General features: G+C 46.0%; 1 long non-coding RNA gene across 1 annotated transcript in view; it reads right to left on the reverse strand.

Moving 5' to 3' along the window:
* LOC119979053 overlaps window positions 1–17,523 on the reverse strand; it is a 53,044-nt gene that overhangs the window by 16,464 nt on the left and 19,057 nt on the right. Inside the window, exon 3 of the long non-coding RNA XR_005463629.1 lies at window positions 16,385–16,476. This is a non-coding gene — a long non-coding RNA (uncharacterized LOC119979053). The remainder of the gene's footprint in view (window positions 1–16,384; window positions 16,477–17,523) is intronic.

The raw sequence follows: 17,523 nt of genomic DNA on the forward strand, positions 1-17,523 counted from the left end.
TAGAACTTAAATAACAGAAACAAGCCATTTGGCCCAACTGCTCTGTATTGATGTTTATGATTCATATGAGTCTTGGCCCACCTACTTCATCCAACCCTATCAGCATTTCCGCTGATTTCTTTCTCCCTCAGGTGCTTTTCAAGTTTTTCCTTAAATATTATTACTAATGCTAGCATTATACTGATGCATCACATTTAAATCTGCCTACAAATGGAATAGTAGATATTCTTGTGTATATGCATAGAGGTTTACATGTGTAAACCCAAAAATCACACAGGTTGCATGTTAAAAAAAATTCCTGGAATCTTGAGAAGCCTGCCAAGCAATAATAAGTTCTGTGTCCCCTCATGAAAGGGTTCCCCTGCAATCATTGGGCACAATTCTGAAGTGTGGTCTCCTGGCAGGAAACAAGGTGTGATTCCCACCAGGTGGATCAGCACGATCCAGGTTGCAATCCACCCTCACTTTGAAATTTCCTTGGAGCTGGGGTGATTTGCACCCTGGGACCCAAAGAGGCCATGAAAGCTGGATCCTCAGAGATGGGGATAACACACAGCCCTCCCCCTGAATCGCTGGTAAGGCCCCACCACCAATCGTTGGTAAGACTCCCCCCCAAGTGAGCAACATCCTACTATGGGTTCATCAAAGGCCCTCATCTTCAGTCACCGTCTCTTGGCAGTGACAACCTGGCACTGTTTCCTGGCACCCAGGCAACCTGGCACTGCCAGGATGCCACTGCTAAGGTGCCAGGGAAAGCACACATGACAGAGCACCTGGTCTTTCTAACAAGCACTTCGGAACAAAGAAACAGCCTTTTTAAATAAAAAACTGTGAATAGATAGCAACGTTTTAAGATGTATCTTGATAGACAGATGGGGAATGGAAGGATACAGGTCGTTTGGGCAAAAATAGTAGGTCTAAATAAGGAATCTGGATCGGCACAGGCTTGGTGGGCCAAAAGGCCTATTCCTGTGCTGTAATGTTCTTTGTTCTTTGAAACAATACCTGCTCAAATGAGGAAGCATTTCAGAACAAGGAAATTAAATTAAATGAAAATCGCTTATTTGTCACAAGTAGGCTTCAAATGAAGTTACTGTAAAAAACCTCTAGTCGCCACATTCCAGTGCCTGTTCAGGGAGGCTGGTACTGGAATTGAACTGTGCTGCTGGCCTGCCTTGGTCTGCTTTAAAAGCCAGCGATTTAGCCCAGTGTTCTAAACCAGCTCCTTAAAAAAACTGTGATTAGAAAAAACACCTGCTCAAAAGGAGGAAGAATTTTAGAGCCAATGGACCGTGAAGAGCTCTAAAAACAAACAAACCAAACCCTTCTAGCTTAGACCTGTAGCTCAAGAGGTTTGTAAAAGGTAATGGCCTGTGAAGAAGTATAAAAACAAAGCTAATCATTCCTTTGACGAACTCTGGACTTGTCAACCGAGAGGCATGCAAAACGTAATGGACCGTGAAATTAAATGTAAATAATGCAGTTCAAAGCTTTTAGGCTTTTCAGCAAGCCCAGAAGCTTGAAGAGGTTAAAGGGGAATGAAACTGAATATGAAAAAATAACTTTAAAGGCTTCCAACACATCAAAGGGAAGACTTTTACCTTCATCTGACAGATCTGTGAGCTTGACATGCTAGGACAGACATAAAAAATTTGAAGGCTACAGAGGGAAGATTTACTACATGACCCCATCCCAGGAAAGACTCCAGACCTGAGGCCCTCCACCCCAGCACATTCTCGCCCCAGCCTCCCCTGAAGGACCTCCCGCTCAGCACCCTGGATGCAAATGTACTCACCCCCTTGCTCCCCCTAGGTGTCTGTGACACCTGGTCCCTGCTATTAGGGTCCAGTCATAATTTGTGCTTGCAGGACTGCCAGCTGGGGGTGCGGGATGCCTGGCGAGAATCCTGTTTTGGGCACGACGTGCAATTCAATGGGCCAGCAGAAATCCTGGCTAGGGCTACTGGCCCAACGAATCGACCCAATCATGTTAATGGTAATCCAGAGGTGTTTGGCTTGGGACCACTTTCATTTATTATGTAAATAAATATTCCAAATTTAAGAACAGAGGGAAGTAGATCCCCAGACTGTGATGTTTACATTTACATTAGGCAGCCTGTGCATCACTCAATAGTCAGTGTGAATCTGCCAGTGGTATCATCTTAGTTTGAGACTCTTGTGTCAGTGAAACACCACATGAGGAAGAAGCAACTGTTTCAAAAGTCAATTTTAACTTGCAGATTAGCACAGGCTAGAATGTAATTCCCTTGGGTTTGATACTGGGTGAAATATAACTCCCTCGTGCTTGGCGTTCCCCAAACCTCATGAATCCAATCCATGATAATGTTTATGATGAATATTCACCAGCTACTTTCTGGAAAAGTTTAATCAGTTTTCTTTCGCATTGCCTCGGTTCCACCTTAACACCAATTATGATTCAGAAACCATGGGAGCCTTGTTGGCATCTGAGTTGAGGCAACAGAGGTTGTTTATTTCAAAATCCATGCTCCAGGCCTTGGTTCAGTCTGAGTAATGTCACAGAAGATCTAATTCCTTTGACAGTTTTCTAATATTCTGTGTCGATTTCTTCTCTGGCTTTCTTCTGATGGCAACACTGTGTGCCAGCAAATCCAGCGGCAAGTAAATCCTTTTTCTGTCATTGAACTGGTAACCAACGCCCAGCGAAGCCTGATCCTGTTTCACGCACATTTACTGTAGCACAAACAGTTGATCGGCACTGGAAACACCATCCAATTTTCCCCTTCCTCTCCCTTGGTGCTGCTGCGTAGTACCATTCTTTAATTCCCCCATCGCTGAATCGGCTAGTTTAGCACAGGCTACGATTATGCCTGAGACTTCCCTGGTCAGTACGGCTCAGTATTACATGGTGCATTTACTGGACCATTGTGGAAGTGCTCTTTTATGCTACTTGTAAACAATTTAATTACTTATTACAATGTGAGTATTGGGATTATTCAGGTATTTAATTTATTTGGTGTTTTATCACAAATTTTCCCATCACGGCTGATTTTATCACCGCATGGTACGACAGAATATTATCCCCTGGATACAAGTTTTCCACAGTACCCATTTTGTTTCTAATGAAGAGGTGTACTATCCATTACAAACAAAGGAACTCCTTGTTTTGTTTTAATGAATTAAAAGAAATCAAGCTCTTAACACAAAAATACATTCATGTCCCAAGCTTTACAGTAAGAAGTCTTACAACACCAGGTTAAAGTCCAACAGGTTTGTTTCAAACACGAGCTTTCGGAGCACGGCTCCTTCTTCAGGTGAATGGAAAGGCTCCCTTTCCATTCACCTGAAGAAGGAGCCGTGCTCCGAAAGCTCGTGTTTGAAACAAACCTGTTGGACTTTAACCTGGTGTTGTAAGACTTCTTACTGGGCTCACCCCAGTCCAACGCCGGCATCTCCACATCCAAGCTTTACTGGCAGACAAGTAATCAATTGCTTCCGTAAGTGCTGACAGAATTGGGTATGGTCTGCAATGTATATAAACTGGTAATTTCCCTGAACTATGGCTCTCACAATACCCTATGAGCAGGCTGATACTGTTTCCATAAACATATTCCGAACAAAATGTATAATTCATATTGTCCAGATGCAACTGCTAACAGATGTTACAAATGGCTATGCTTCTGTTCAATTTTGTATCCGTGCTTTCCTGAAGTACTGACTCACACTAGGATATGATTCCATTGTTGCCAGTATTACACTCAAGTTGTCCAGATGGAACAGCCAACAGATGTTATATGTGCCTATGTTTCTGCATCCTGAGTACCTTTCCCTGCTCCTCTGAAGGCACTGGATCGCAGCACAACAAGATTTTATTGTCGCCAGTATCTCCTCCACGTAGTCATCCTGAGGCCAACACTACCTGTTTCAGATCAGCTAACTCAGCACAAATGAGGAATTTGAAATTGGTCTCTCTTAGTCTACATGGCTTGGTGTTGCACTGGAAAGCATCTTTACTGACAAGACCATTAAGGGACACACTCACAAGTTTAAATGCTCCCAGCTAGTTTTTGCACAGCATGAGCTGGAGTTTCGAATGAACAAACTTCACGCTACCTGCCTCCGATGCTGCCTGCTTAAGAATGGCTAACGTTACTGGATCTATCCAGAACAAAGAGCTTGCCTTGAAGCATGACAGCATTGGCATTAATACCTGAGAGGAGATTGCTGCCAACTATTCAAAATGGTGACAACTTGTCCATCAAGCTGCGTCACGTTTTGAGTCACAAAATCTTAATGATGAGACAGAACAGCAGCAAAGAAGGAAAGAAAAGGAAGCAAATCCTACCCTCTGGATCCCACCGCCTCATCGGACATACTCCCATATGTGTGGTTAAGAATCAGCCTGTTCAGCCCCATGAAAACCCATGGCAGAAACTCACATCCCTGAGTAAACATCACCCTCAAATTGAGAGACAACTGACAATGACAACTGGAACCATGTATGAGCAGTGTTACAATCCCCATAAAAAGATACATTTCACTTTGAACAGTTGATACAATAAAGATATGTCTTACACAAACTGTAAGCACCTACATCACTCCCCACAAGTATGTGGCACTCCACAATATGCTGTTCTTTATTCATGGAGAGTAGGTCAAAAGTCCTAACTTACAGCAGCTTTCACCTCCAAGTTTCATGGGTACAATTATCATCAGCAAGGAACATTTCTTCAAACCCTCTCTCCTTCAAATCATGGCAGTCCGGTGTAACTTTCCATTAACATTCTGGTTCACAGTTTGACCACTTCTGGGAAAACATACAGCTCTTTAGCATCTCAACCTACCAGACTGATTCCTGGGAGGCGGGACTGGGGTATGAAGAGAGATTGAATTGGTTAGGATTGTATTCTCTGAAGTTCAGAAGAATGAGGGGGATCTTAGAGATCTAAAATTCTAACAAGACTAGACAGGGTAGGTTCAGGAAGCATGTTCCTGATGATGGGTGTGTCCAGAACCAGGCTCATAGTCTGAAGGATTTGTTTTCGGAGGGCCGATTTGCAGACTTTGAGCAGTTGGCAGAGAAGTTTGGGCTTTCACGGGGGGATATATTTTGATAAATCCCAGAGCTGAAGGGGTTGGATTATGAGGAGAGGTTGAGTAGACTGGGACTGTACTCGTTGGAATTTAGAAGGATGAGGGGGGATCTTATAGAAACATTTAAAATTATGAAGGGAATAGATAGGATAGATGCGGGCAGGTTGTTTCCACTGGCGGGTGACAGCAGAACTAGGGGGCATAGCCTCAAAATAAGGGGAAGTAGATTTAAGACTGAGTTTAGGAGGAACTTCTTCACCCAAAGGGTTGTGAATCTATGGAATTCCTTGCCCAGTGAAGCAGTTGAGGCTCCTTCATTACATGTTTTTAAGGTAAAGATAGATAGTTTTTTGAAGAATAAAGGGATTAAGGGTTATGGTGTTCGGGCCGGAAAGTGGAGCTGAGTCCACAAAAGATCAGCCATGATCTAATTGAATGGCGGAGCAGGCTCGAGGGGCCAGATGGCCTACTCCTGCTCCTAGTTCTTATGTTCTTATGTTCTTATGATATTTACAGGTGCGCGATGTCGCAAAGAAGATCTTCCCAGTGATGCTCTCTTCCTCATTGCTGGAGAGGGTTTTGTCATTGGCAGGAGCGGAGGAAGGGAAGACCTCGGGGGTTTATAGGAGGCTTATAGCAGAGGAGGCAATATCCTTGGCGGGTTTAAGGGAGGAGCATTTGGGGTGCGAGCTGAAGGAGGGGGTGTGGTGTGAGTTTCTGCAAATCATCATGTGCGAGGTTAGGGCTGATACAGTTGAAAGTAGTGCATCGGGTCCATTTAACCGAATCCAGGATGAGCAGGCTATTTCTGGGGGTGGCAGATGGGTGTGAGCATTGTGGGAAGGGGCCAGTTAACCATGCACACATGTTCTGGTCGTGTCCAAAGCTCGCAGGGTTCTCGGTCTCCTTTGGCACCATGTCGGCGATCCTACAAATCGGACTGAAGCTTTGTCCCCTCAGGGCCATATTTGGGGTATTGGATCTGCCGGAGCTGCAGACTGGGGCAGGGGCTGGTGTTTTGGCCTTTGCCTCGCTGATTGTTCGAAAGCGGGTGCTGATGGGTTGGAGGCCAGCTTCTCCACCCAGCTCCTCGGTGTGGCTGGGGCATCTTATGGATTTTTTGTATCTCAAGAAAGTTAAGTACACCAAGAGGGGTGCAATTGAAGGGTTCTACCAAAGATAGCAGCCATTTATTTTCTACTTTAAAGAGCTGGTCACTGTTAGCTGTTAGGGAGAGGGGGGAAGGGAAGGCTGATAGGATTTCCATTTGGTTATCTGGTGGGTGGGTGGGGGAGGTTTTGGGAGGGAGTTTGTTATTAGCTGTTGTTTTTGTTATAAATAAAATTGGAAAAGTTGAATAAAAGTATTTCAGAAAATACTAGACAGGACACTAGGGCGAACTCTCCGTCTGATCTTTGAAATCGTGCCACTGGATCTTTTACGTACATCTGAGAGAGCAGATGGGGTATTGGTTTAACATCTCATCCCAAAGACTGCACTGCAGTGATCGCCAACATTCTCATACTGAAGTCTCCAGGGACGGGATTATGAACCCACAACATTCTGACTCAGAGGCAGTTCTCACAGAACTCTGGTTGAATACAACAGTTGTCAGATAGAATGAAAGAATTACAGTGTAGACACCAATGCTTCACCCTTGTCCACTGGAGCATTTTCCATGATGCATCATCATCTCTGGAATATTCCTGTAATGGCTTTTGAACTTCAGCAACATTATAAAAGGACCTAACTAAATCACAAAAAAATGTGTACGTGAGGAGAAAAACCTCAGCTGTGCCCAACGCTGAGCTGACTATGGAGGTCAGGAAGGGTGAGGAGAATCGGAGCCATCAGCACTGAAAACCACATATGAACAAAATGGCACAGTTCAACTGAGCAGTTACAAAGATATCATAAGACCATAAGTCATAGGAGCAGAATTAGGCCATTGGGCCCATTAAGTCTGCTCCGCCATTCAATCATGGCTGCTAAGTTTCTCATCTCCATTCTCCTGCCTTCTCCCCAGAATCCTTGATCCCCTTATTAATCAAGAATATTATCGAGTGTGGTCGAATTGAATTGGAATAGAGTCCCAGGACGTGTGTGTTTAGCTGAGTGTTTCCTGCCTGGTAGATGCCCAGGTGTCACTCCAGGGTGCCAGGCTGGCAGTGCCACAGTGCCACCCTTCCCAGAGGTCAAGCACCTTGGCGCCTCCGATCCCCTGGGAAATCTCCACAAGTGATGTTCTGCCTGGTCCCCATTTGTGGAGACCAGCACTGAGCAGCGCTTGCCTGAGGTCTCCGAGGCGAGGGGGTTAGATCCCACGCCTCGGGGTGATCGCGGGAATGCATATTAGAGTGAGACTCGCTTTAATATGCAAATTTGTGAAATAGAAATCCCACTCACAGTGGGCGGGATTCACATCGCGACGTCTCCTGAGATTGCGTTTGACATCGCGAGGCGTGGCGAGTGGGAGAGGGATCTCTCAGCATGTACCGGCCAAGCCGCGCTGCCTTTCAGGCAAATCGTGTTCGGTAGATCGGGCTCAACAACCTTAAAAACAAATTACATTACATCTGTTCTCATTTACGAAATTACATGAGACTAAATAAATGAGAGGAATTCAAAACTGAAATCTTAATATTTACAGGAGTTCACTAAATGATCCTGTGCATTAAAATCATGTCTATTTCTCAAAATGTTACTTGCAAATGCAAATCAATTGGGAGGCTTTTCAATTGTACTTCAGAGACGATAATCTTACCTGTTATTTAAAAAAATAAGTGCTCTGCATCTGTGCTCTCTGTCATACTTACACCGCACATAATATATTTTTGAAATAAACTATTCTGATCCTCTCTGAACAAGTTCAGTGATCTTTTTCTGAATATTTTTAACAACATTCACTAATCCCATGTTCGGCACAGTTAAACTGGCACTAATCTGTGGTTCAGATAATATCGCTCGTCGGATGGTAAGCCTTTCTGTTGTTGCTGAGATTTATTGCTCGCCTGCTGCCATTCAATGTATTCTTATCATTTCCCTTTTATTATTGCTCGTAACAGATTATGTATTTCCTGCTGCATAAGCCCTGTCCTTGTGGAAATATATGGTTTCTCTGAGATGGTTAAGTAATATTTTAGCATGTTAAATTATTTATATTTAACTGCGATGGGTGGATTATGCCATGATTTATTTCAGCCTGGCTTCCCTTAATGTTGTTTGACCAAGTCTTATTACTCATATTATTTGAGAAAATCAGAAGGGAGAACTATAAATCTAGAATTACATCAGCCCACAGATTTTTTATTTGCACCAGTAGTTTAGTTTTTTATTATAAAGTCATAGTAAATCCAGAGCTTTGATTGATAGTGACTTGAGGGCTCTTCCTATGTGTGATGTCTATCTCAAGTTTAGTTTCACTGATTATTTTCTTGCCCTCTATTGAGAACTAATCTGATTGCGACTGCTTTGCTTTGAATATACAGTTACAGTAATTTTTCTGAAGCTTTTATTAGTCTTACTCGCAGATTCTTTCTGTATTTTGTATTTCCCTGTTCCTGTGATTAAAAGGGCTCATTGTGATGAAGTGGAAATAATTAAGGCAAAGTGGTCAAGTTCACCTATGCTGTCAAATTAGAGGGGAGGCAGGTTGGGGGATGCAACTAGAAATAATTCAGAAGAAAAAGTTATTGGAATGTGGATGTTGCTGACAAGGCCAGCATTTTTGCCAGCCCCTGTTGCCCTGAGAAGGTAGCGGTGGGCCTTCTTCCTGAGCAGTTTGATATGATAGAATGGCTTGCTAGGCCGCTTGAGAGAGCAGTGAAGAGGCAACCACATTTGTGTGCGCCTGGCGTCACACACAGGCTAGACTGGGCAATTGATGGCAGGTTTCTCCCCTAACGGATGTTAGTGAACCGGGTGGGCTTTTATGACAGTCCAACAATTCGTGACAGCAGCTTTTTATTTTAACATTTTTTTTAAAACACTGGGCGGAATTCTCCGCTCCCGGGAAAAATCGGGAGGGCCGTCGTGAACTCGGCCGAGTTTCACGACAGCCTCGGAGGCCGCTCCTTGCCCGCTATTCTCCCCTCCCGGCAGGGCGAGGAGCGGCGCTCCGTAACGCTCGGCCGCGGGGCGTCGCGCCAAGAATGGCGCGGCCGGCGCGCTTAATGATGTCAGCCGCGCATGCGCAGGTTGGCCGCCTCCAACCCACGCATGCGCGGCTGACGTCACGACGCTGACAGCTCGAACCCGTGCATGCGCGTGGCCGCCTTTCCCCTCAGCCGCCCCGCAAGATATGGCAGCTTGATCTTGCGGGGCGGCGAGGGGAAATAGTGCGTCCGATTGAGACGCCGGCCCAACGATCGGTGGGCACCGATCGCGGACCTGTCCCCTCCCGAGCACAGTCGCGGTGCTGATTCCCCACCAGGCCCCCTACAAGCCCCAAACGGGCACCTCCACACCCGTTTCACGACGGCAGCGACCAGGTATGGTTGCCGCCGTCCTGAAACGGTCGTGAACGGCAGGCCGCTCGGCCCACCTGGGTCGGAGAATCGGTGGTCGCCGTGAAAAACGGCGAGCGCCGATTCTTCCGAGCCGGGGGAGGGGGGGGGGGGGAGAATTGCGGGGGGTGCGAGGAGGTCGTGAAATTTGTCAGGGGGCCCTCCCGTGATTCTCCCACGCGGCGTGGGGAGCGGAGAATCATGCCCCAGGCCTTTGAGATTGGCCAATTGGAATACGAGTTCTCTGATTAGTGGCCCAATGAGGGAACCTCTTCGCTGTGTAAAACAGGGAGTGTCAGATCCTCGGCACTCCCAGTGTAACAGCAAGTGGAATGCACAAGCTTGTACTGCTGTTGGTTTTGTCAATAAAAGGAATTCTGGTGAAGGAACTTCTGCCTCCGTGGATTTATTACAGCGGGTTAGGCGATTGGCTACGCTAAATTACCTCTAGGTGGGGTTACAGGGATAGTGTGGGGGATTGGACCTAGGGTGCGTGCTCTTTCAAAGGATTTGTGCAGACATGATGGGATGAATGGCCTCCTTCTGTACTGTAGGTATTCTATTCTAATAAGATGTGTAAATGTAGAGAATGGTGGCAGTGAAATTTAAACTCCCCTTGTATAGCCCTCAGAAGGTTATAGTAGAGAGCTATTTTTTATTTTTGGAGCACACTAGGGATATTATAAATATAAGTGACCTGCAGTTGCTGGATATTTTAACACTGTCAATTTTCAGTCAAAGTGAATTGACTGAACAAGGATCCCCCTGTCATTTGCATTTATCTTGTGAAGAAGGGAGCAGGATTCCGTTGGCTGTTTTGGGGAGACTGAGGAATCTTATAAGAACATAAGAACTAGGAGCAGGAGTAGGCCATATGGCCCCTCGAGCCTGCTCCGCCATTCAATGAAATCATGGCTGATCTTTTGTGGACTCAGCTCCACTTTCCAGCCCGAACACCATAACCCTTAATCCCTTTATTCTTCAAAAAACTATCTATCTTTATCTTAAACCATTTAATGAAGGAGCCTCAACTGCTTCACTGGGCAAGGAATTCCATAGATTCACAACCCTTTGGGTGAAGACGTTCCTCCTCAGCTCAGTCCTAAATCTACTTCCCCTTATTTTGAGGCTATGCCCCCTAGTTCTGCTTTCACCCGCCAGTGGAAACAACCTGCCCACATCTACCCTATCTATTCCCTTCATAATTTTATATGTTTCTATAAGACCCCCCCCCCCCCCCCCCTCCCCCATCCTTCTAAATTCGAAAGAGTACAATCCCAGTCTTCTCAACCTCTCCTCTTAACATAACCACTTCAGCTCTGGGATTAACCTTGTGAATCTCCTCTGCACACCCTCCAGCGCCAGTAGGTCCTTTCTCAGGTAAGGAGACCAAAACTGAACACAATATTCCAGGTGTGGCCTCACTAACACCTTATACAATTGCAGCATAACCTCTCTAGTCTTAAACTCCATCCCTCTAGCAATGAAGGACAAAATTCCATTCGCTTTCTTAATCACCTGTTGCACCTGTAAACCAACTTTTTGCGACTCATGCACGAGCACACCCAGGTCTCTCTGCACAGCAGCATGCTTTAATATTTTATCATTTAAATAATAATCCCTTTTGCTGTTATTCCTACCAAAATGGATAACCTCACATTTGTCAACACTGTATTGCATCTGGAAACCCTATCCCATTCACTTAACCTATCCAAATCCCTCTGCAGACGTCCGGTATCCTCTGCACTTTTTGCTTTACCACTCATCTTAGTGTTGTCTGCAAACTTGGACACATTGCCCTTGGTCCCCAACTCCAAATCATCTATGTAAATTGTGAACAATTGTGGGCCCAACACTGATCCCTGAGGGACACCACTAGCTACTGATTGCCAACCAGAGAAACACCCATTAATCCCCACTCTTTGCTTTCTATTAATTAACCAATCCTCTATCCATGCTACTACTTTACCCTTAAGGTAAACCTTTTGTGTGGTACCTTGTCAAAGGCTTTCTGGAAATCCAGATTGGCTCCCCATTATCTACCGCTCTGGTAATGTCCTCCAAAAATCCCACTAAATTAGTTAGGCACGACCTTCCCTTTATGAACCCATGCTGCGTCTGCCCAATGGAACAATTTCCATCCTGATGCCTCGCTATTTAGAATTTAGAACAGTACAGCACAGAACAGGCCCTTCGGCCCTCGATGTTGTGCCGAGCAATGATCACCCTACTCAAACTCACGTATCCACCCTATACCCGTAACCCAACAACTCCCCCTTAACCTTACTTTTTAGGACACTACGGGCAATTTAGCATGGCCAATCCACCTAACCCGCACATCTTTGGACTGTGGGAGGAAACCGGAGCACCCGGAGGAAACCCACGCACACACGGGGAGGACGTGCAGACTCCGCACAGACAGTGACCCAGCCGGGAACCGAACCTGGGACCCTGGAGCTGTGAAGCATTGATGCTAACCACTATGCTACCGTGCTGCCCATTTCTTCTTTGATGACAGATTCCAGCATCTTCCCTACTACCGAAGATTAAAATCCCCCATGATAACTGCTGTACCATTTCTACATGCATCAGTTATTTCTTTGTTTATTGCCTGCCCCACCATAATGTTACTATTTGGTGGCTTATAGACTACTCCTATCAGTGACTTTCTTGCCTTACTATTCCTGATTTCCACCCAAATGGATTCAACCTTATCCTCCATAGCACCAATGTCATCCCTTACTATTGCCCGGATGTCATCCTTAAATAACAGAGCTACACCACCTCCCTTACCATCCACTCTGTCCTTCCGAATAGTTTGATGATTTGCGCCATCAACTCATTTACCTTATTCAGAATACTACGAGCATTCAGGTCAAGTACAGTTATGTTGGCTTTTATACCTCTGTTTTGAATCTTAACACCTCAATCAGTAACCTCTCCTAAGTTATATTTCCTCTTAACTTTTCTCCTAATTTTCCTTGTAGAGGTGTTGGATCTTGAGAGGCATGGATAAGGTGAATGCACTCAGTCTTTTTCCCAGGGTTGGAGAATTGAGAGCTAGAGGGCCTCGGTTTAAGTTAAGAGGGGAAAGAATGAATGGGAACCTGAGGAGCAACGTTTTTACACAGAGGGTGGTACGGATGTGGAATGAGCTGCTGAAGGAAGTGGTCGAGACAGGGACATTGACAACATTTAAAAGGCATTTGGACAGACACATGGATAGGGAAGGTTTAGCGGGATATGAGCCAAAAGCAGGCAAATGGAGTTAGCTTAGATGGGCTTTTTGGTTGATATATTTTAAATAATGACTTATCTAAAATATATATATTACTCTTGAATCCACCAGGATGATGCTAAATTGCCTTTAGTGTCTACAATTGCCCTTAATGTTGGGTGGAGTTACTGGTTTATGGGAATAGGGTGGAGGTGTGCACCTTGGGTAGGGTGCTCTTTCCAAGAGCCAGTGCAGACTCGATGGGCCGAATGGCCTCCTTCTGACTGTAAATTCTATGTTATGATAAAATAACCAATAGTCTTCTTGTTGAAAGATGAACTATTTAATGAGTGATAAAATAATAGTGTGAGGTCTCATACTCAATACTAAACAGATAACTATATAACTATACACTATTATAACAAACTAGTTCTAACTTCTCTGACTCTGGCTATTCTATGTCTTGCTTGTTCACTGTTCTGAATCACATCATTATCTGATCATCACCTGACTTAGAAATGGTAGGAAATCAGTTTTTATAGTATCTGACTGTGAACCTCTAGTGTTGAAATGAGTGTACATATTTACACACATTGAGTATGATGATTCTGGGGGAGTTTGGTCGGTTTTCGGGATACAAACTGAATATGGCGAAGAGTGAGATGTATGTAGTCCAGGCAAGAGGCCAGGAGGGTCAGCTGGGGGAAGCTACCGTTCAGGTTAGTGAGGGACAACTTTAGATATCTGGGTATATAAATGGTGCGCGACTGGGCCCGGTTGCACAAGTTGAACTTGTCCCGGCTGGTTGAGGGGCGAGTTTCGGAGATGGGATGCATTCCCGTAATCACTGGCGGGGAGGGTGCAGATGGTTAAGGTGACGATATTGCCGAGATTTTTATTTGTTTTCCCGATTTTCATACCGCGGTCTTTTTTTAAGAGGATCAACAAAAGCATTTTGGGCTTTGTTGGGGGGGGGGGGGGGGGTAAGTCCCCATGGGTGAAGAAGGTGCTGCTGGAGAGGAATCGGGGGGAGGGGGGCTTGCCCTGCCAAACTTTAGTAATTATTACTGGGCGGCCAATATTGTGATGATAAGGAAGTGGGTGGTGGGGACGGCGTGGGAGCGGATGGAGGCGCCTCATGCAGGGGCACCAGTTTGGGGGCGCTGATAATGGCACCATTGCCGTTCCCGCTGGTGAGATATTCCACCAGTCCCGTGGTGGTGGCGGCCCTGAGGATCTGGGGTCAATGGAGGAGATTTGTCGGTGCAGTGAGGGCGTCGGTTTGGTCCCCAATATGCAGCAATCATCGGTTCACTCTGGGGAGCCTAGATGGGGGATTTCGAGTATGGCAAAGAGCGGGGATTGAGAAGATGGGGGACCTGTTTCTGGAAGGGAGCTTTCCTACTTTAAGGGCGCTGGAGGAGAAGTTCGGGCTGACAGCAGGGATGATTTCAGATATCTACAGGTGCGTGACTTTCTATGCAGGCAGGCACCATCCTTCCCACATCTGCCACGAAGAGGGATTTAAGATAAGGTAGTGTCCAGGGGATGGGTGGGGAAGGGGAACATCTCGGACATCTACAAAGAATTAATGGGGGCGGAGAAGATTCAAACAGAGTAGCCGAAGCGTAAGTGGGAGGAGGAACTCGGGGGTGAGATGGAGGACGGCCTATAGGCGGAGGCGCTGAGCAGGGTCAACGCGACCGCTACATGCGCAAGCCTCTGCTTGATCCAGTTTAAGGTGGTGCACATGACAGCGTCCTGAATGAGTCGATTTTTTGGGGTGGAAGACAAGTGTGTCAAATGTGTGGGTGAACCAGCGAACCATGTCCATATGTTATGGGCATGCCAGGGGTTCGCGGACATCATGTCCAGCGTACTGAAGACAAGGGTGGAAACGAGTCCAGGGGTAGCGATCTTCGGGGTGTTGGAGGACCCGGGTGTCCAGGAGGAGGGTGAGGCAGATGTTCTGGCCTTTGCCTCCTTGGTAGCCCGGTGACGGATACGACTGGCTTGGAGGGAGTCTAGGCCTCCAGAGTCAGAGGCCTGGTTGACCTACAAGGCGAGCTTTCGCGGCCTGGAAAAGATCAAGTTCGCCTTGAGAGGGTCGGTGTCAGGGTTCGTCCGGAGGTGGCAACCATTCATTGACTTCTTCGTGGGGAATTAATCGTCAGCGGGGGAGGGGGGGGCTAGGGTAGTATAGAGTAGGGGGTTAAATAGGCGGGCCTTGGATGGCAGGATGTCGGCGGCTGTTGTTTAATTACTGTTCTTTGTACTTAATAGTGTTTTGTACTGTGGTTGTTTGTTATGCCAAAAATACCTCATGAAAAATTGTTTGTTAAAAAATATATATTTACGTACATTGATCATGTATATTGATATCTGAATATCACTACAGGCCTGCCCCTGTGCCGTAGATTCTGAGTCTATGAACTGTGGAAAAGTCAGGTGAAATGGCTTGGATTAAAGTCAGGGCCTGTATTTTGTTAGGAAATCCCAGCCACTTGGCCTTAAGGGAGGTTTGGGAGAATTGTGCTAGACTAGTTGGTTTCTTAGATTCTAGATTAGCTCAAAGATCACATCCATAAGACCTGTAAACGTAAATGTGCACATGTTGAATATATACAGCACTGACTGCTGAGGAATGAATTTGTCACCTTAATGCATTTTCCGGTTTCATATAGAGCAGTTAGGAAAATAGTTTTTTCTATTTCCAGTTTCCTTTGACCATAGAAACTTATAACCTTTACAAAATAAGTAGTAGATTTTACCCTCACCTAATTTCATGAAGTTTAAGAAATTCATTAATGGCCATCAGTGGGATCAGCCAGAGGAAACCAAGAAGCCAGGTTGCTGTTGGAATGTCCAAGAAGTGAAAGGCAAGATGTGAAGATTTGTGATTCCACATGAAGTAGGCGGCATTTATATGGATAGCATGAAGAAGAAACCTTAAGGTAAAATACAGTTAAGTGTTGAGGTGAAATTTAAAAGCTTTGCCCATTTTTTCCAATCGAGGCCAAACTCCATCTGAGTCTCCACACATCAAAGTTGGACCCCCATTGGGAACTACGGTGTCTGCTTCACTGTTAAAGCTGCCTCGAAGAAACTCACATTGCTCGTTGGAGCCAGAAAGGTTTGTCATTTCAAATTCAGTATCACTCAACTCTCTACAAAAGCCTACGGGGAAAATCCTGTCCATGGCCTCCTTCATATAGGAATGGGGGTGGTGGTAGTTAGGGAGCAGGGTGGGTGTGTTTGTGGGGGGGGGGGGGGGGGGGGTAAAATGACTATTAAATGACTGTTCTCATTTCAATATTTGCTGACATTTCAGTGTGCACAAAGAGCCTGGATGGGAGTTTAAACGAGCAGTGGAAGGCTATGATAACTCATTTGAGATTTATTCATTTGCAATTTAGCTTTTCGCTAATGAATTATATTCTTTGTCTTGCTGTTACCTAAATTACATCATGTTCTCGAGCGTCTGCTCATTCCATTGTGTATAATTTAATCTATCCGATTTCCCTGCACTCTGCATCTACATGATAAGCCAAATTTTCTTTAGTCAAACTATTGGCAAGGGTTACACTTACGCAATAATGATAGCAGCACACCACCACCGGTTACTTAGGGCTCTGTTTCCACAAAGGGTTGGATCGGTGAACATGACTCATAGACGTACACACTGAGAAACAGAATAACACATAAATTAAGTTAGTGATACAACCAAAAAATGTATTTTAATTTTACAGACACATGCTGCATCAATGAATTGTAACATTGATTGTTGATGTCACAAGCAGTTCATTGACCTCAATTCTGCAGTCAGTGGAGAAACATAATAAATAGGAGCGGGAGGAGGCCATTCGGCTCTTCGAGCCTACTCAGCCAGTCTTTATATTCATGGCTGATCATCTAACTCAATAGCCTAATCCCACTTTCTTCCAATATCCTTTGATCCCCTTCATCCCAAGAGCTATATCCGGTACCTGGTTTGTGCCGATTTTCCTGTCATGAACCTCCCGTGGATACTCCGTTTGCGCCAGCACTTAGCCGCAGAAACGGAGAATGCAGCCCACAATGTTTTGGCCTCAACTACTTCCTGTGGTAATGAATTCCACAGGTCCGCCACTCTCTTGATGAAGAAATTTCTCCTAATTTCTATCCTAAATGGTCTACCCCGTATCCTCAGACTGTGATTCTGGTTCTGGACACCCCCCACCATCGGGAACATCCTTCTTGCATCTACACTATCTAGTCCCATTAGAATTTTATAGGTTTCTATGAGATCCCCCGGAATTCCAGCGAACACAATCCTAACCAATTCAGTCTCTCCTCATGGCGGCGATTCACCAAGCCCCGCGCAGGGCTGGAGAATTACCGCAACCACGCCATGATGCCCCAATGCCGGTGTGCGATTCTCCAAGGTGCAGAGAATCGGCACCATTTGCACCTGTGCGTTTGGCGCGGCACTGGTCGCGGGCTGCTGGAACCGCCAGGGCTGGAGATTCTCCGGCCCGGATGGGCCGAGCGGCCGCGCCGATACGACAGAGTCCCGCTGGCACCGTTCAACCCTGGTCGCTGCCAGTGAGATCTCTGCGCGAACGGTCGGGGGGGATGGCCTGTGAAGGGGGAGTGGGGGGGGCTCCTTCACAAGGGGGGGGGCGGGCCTCCGATGTGGTCTGGCCCGCGATCGGGGCCCACCGATTGGTGGACCGGCCTCTCCCCCCAG

This window comes from Scyliorhinus canicula, chromosome 15 (assembly GCF_902713615.1).
Source record: "Scyliorhinus canicula chromosome 15, sScyCan1.1, whole genome shotgun sequence".
In the NCBI taxonomy this organism is placed as follows: Eukaryota; Metazoa; Chordata; class Chondrichthyes; order Carcharhiniformes; family Scyliorhinidae; genus Scyliorhinus; species Scyliorhinus canicula.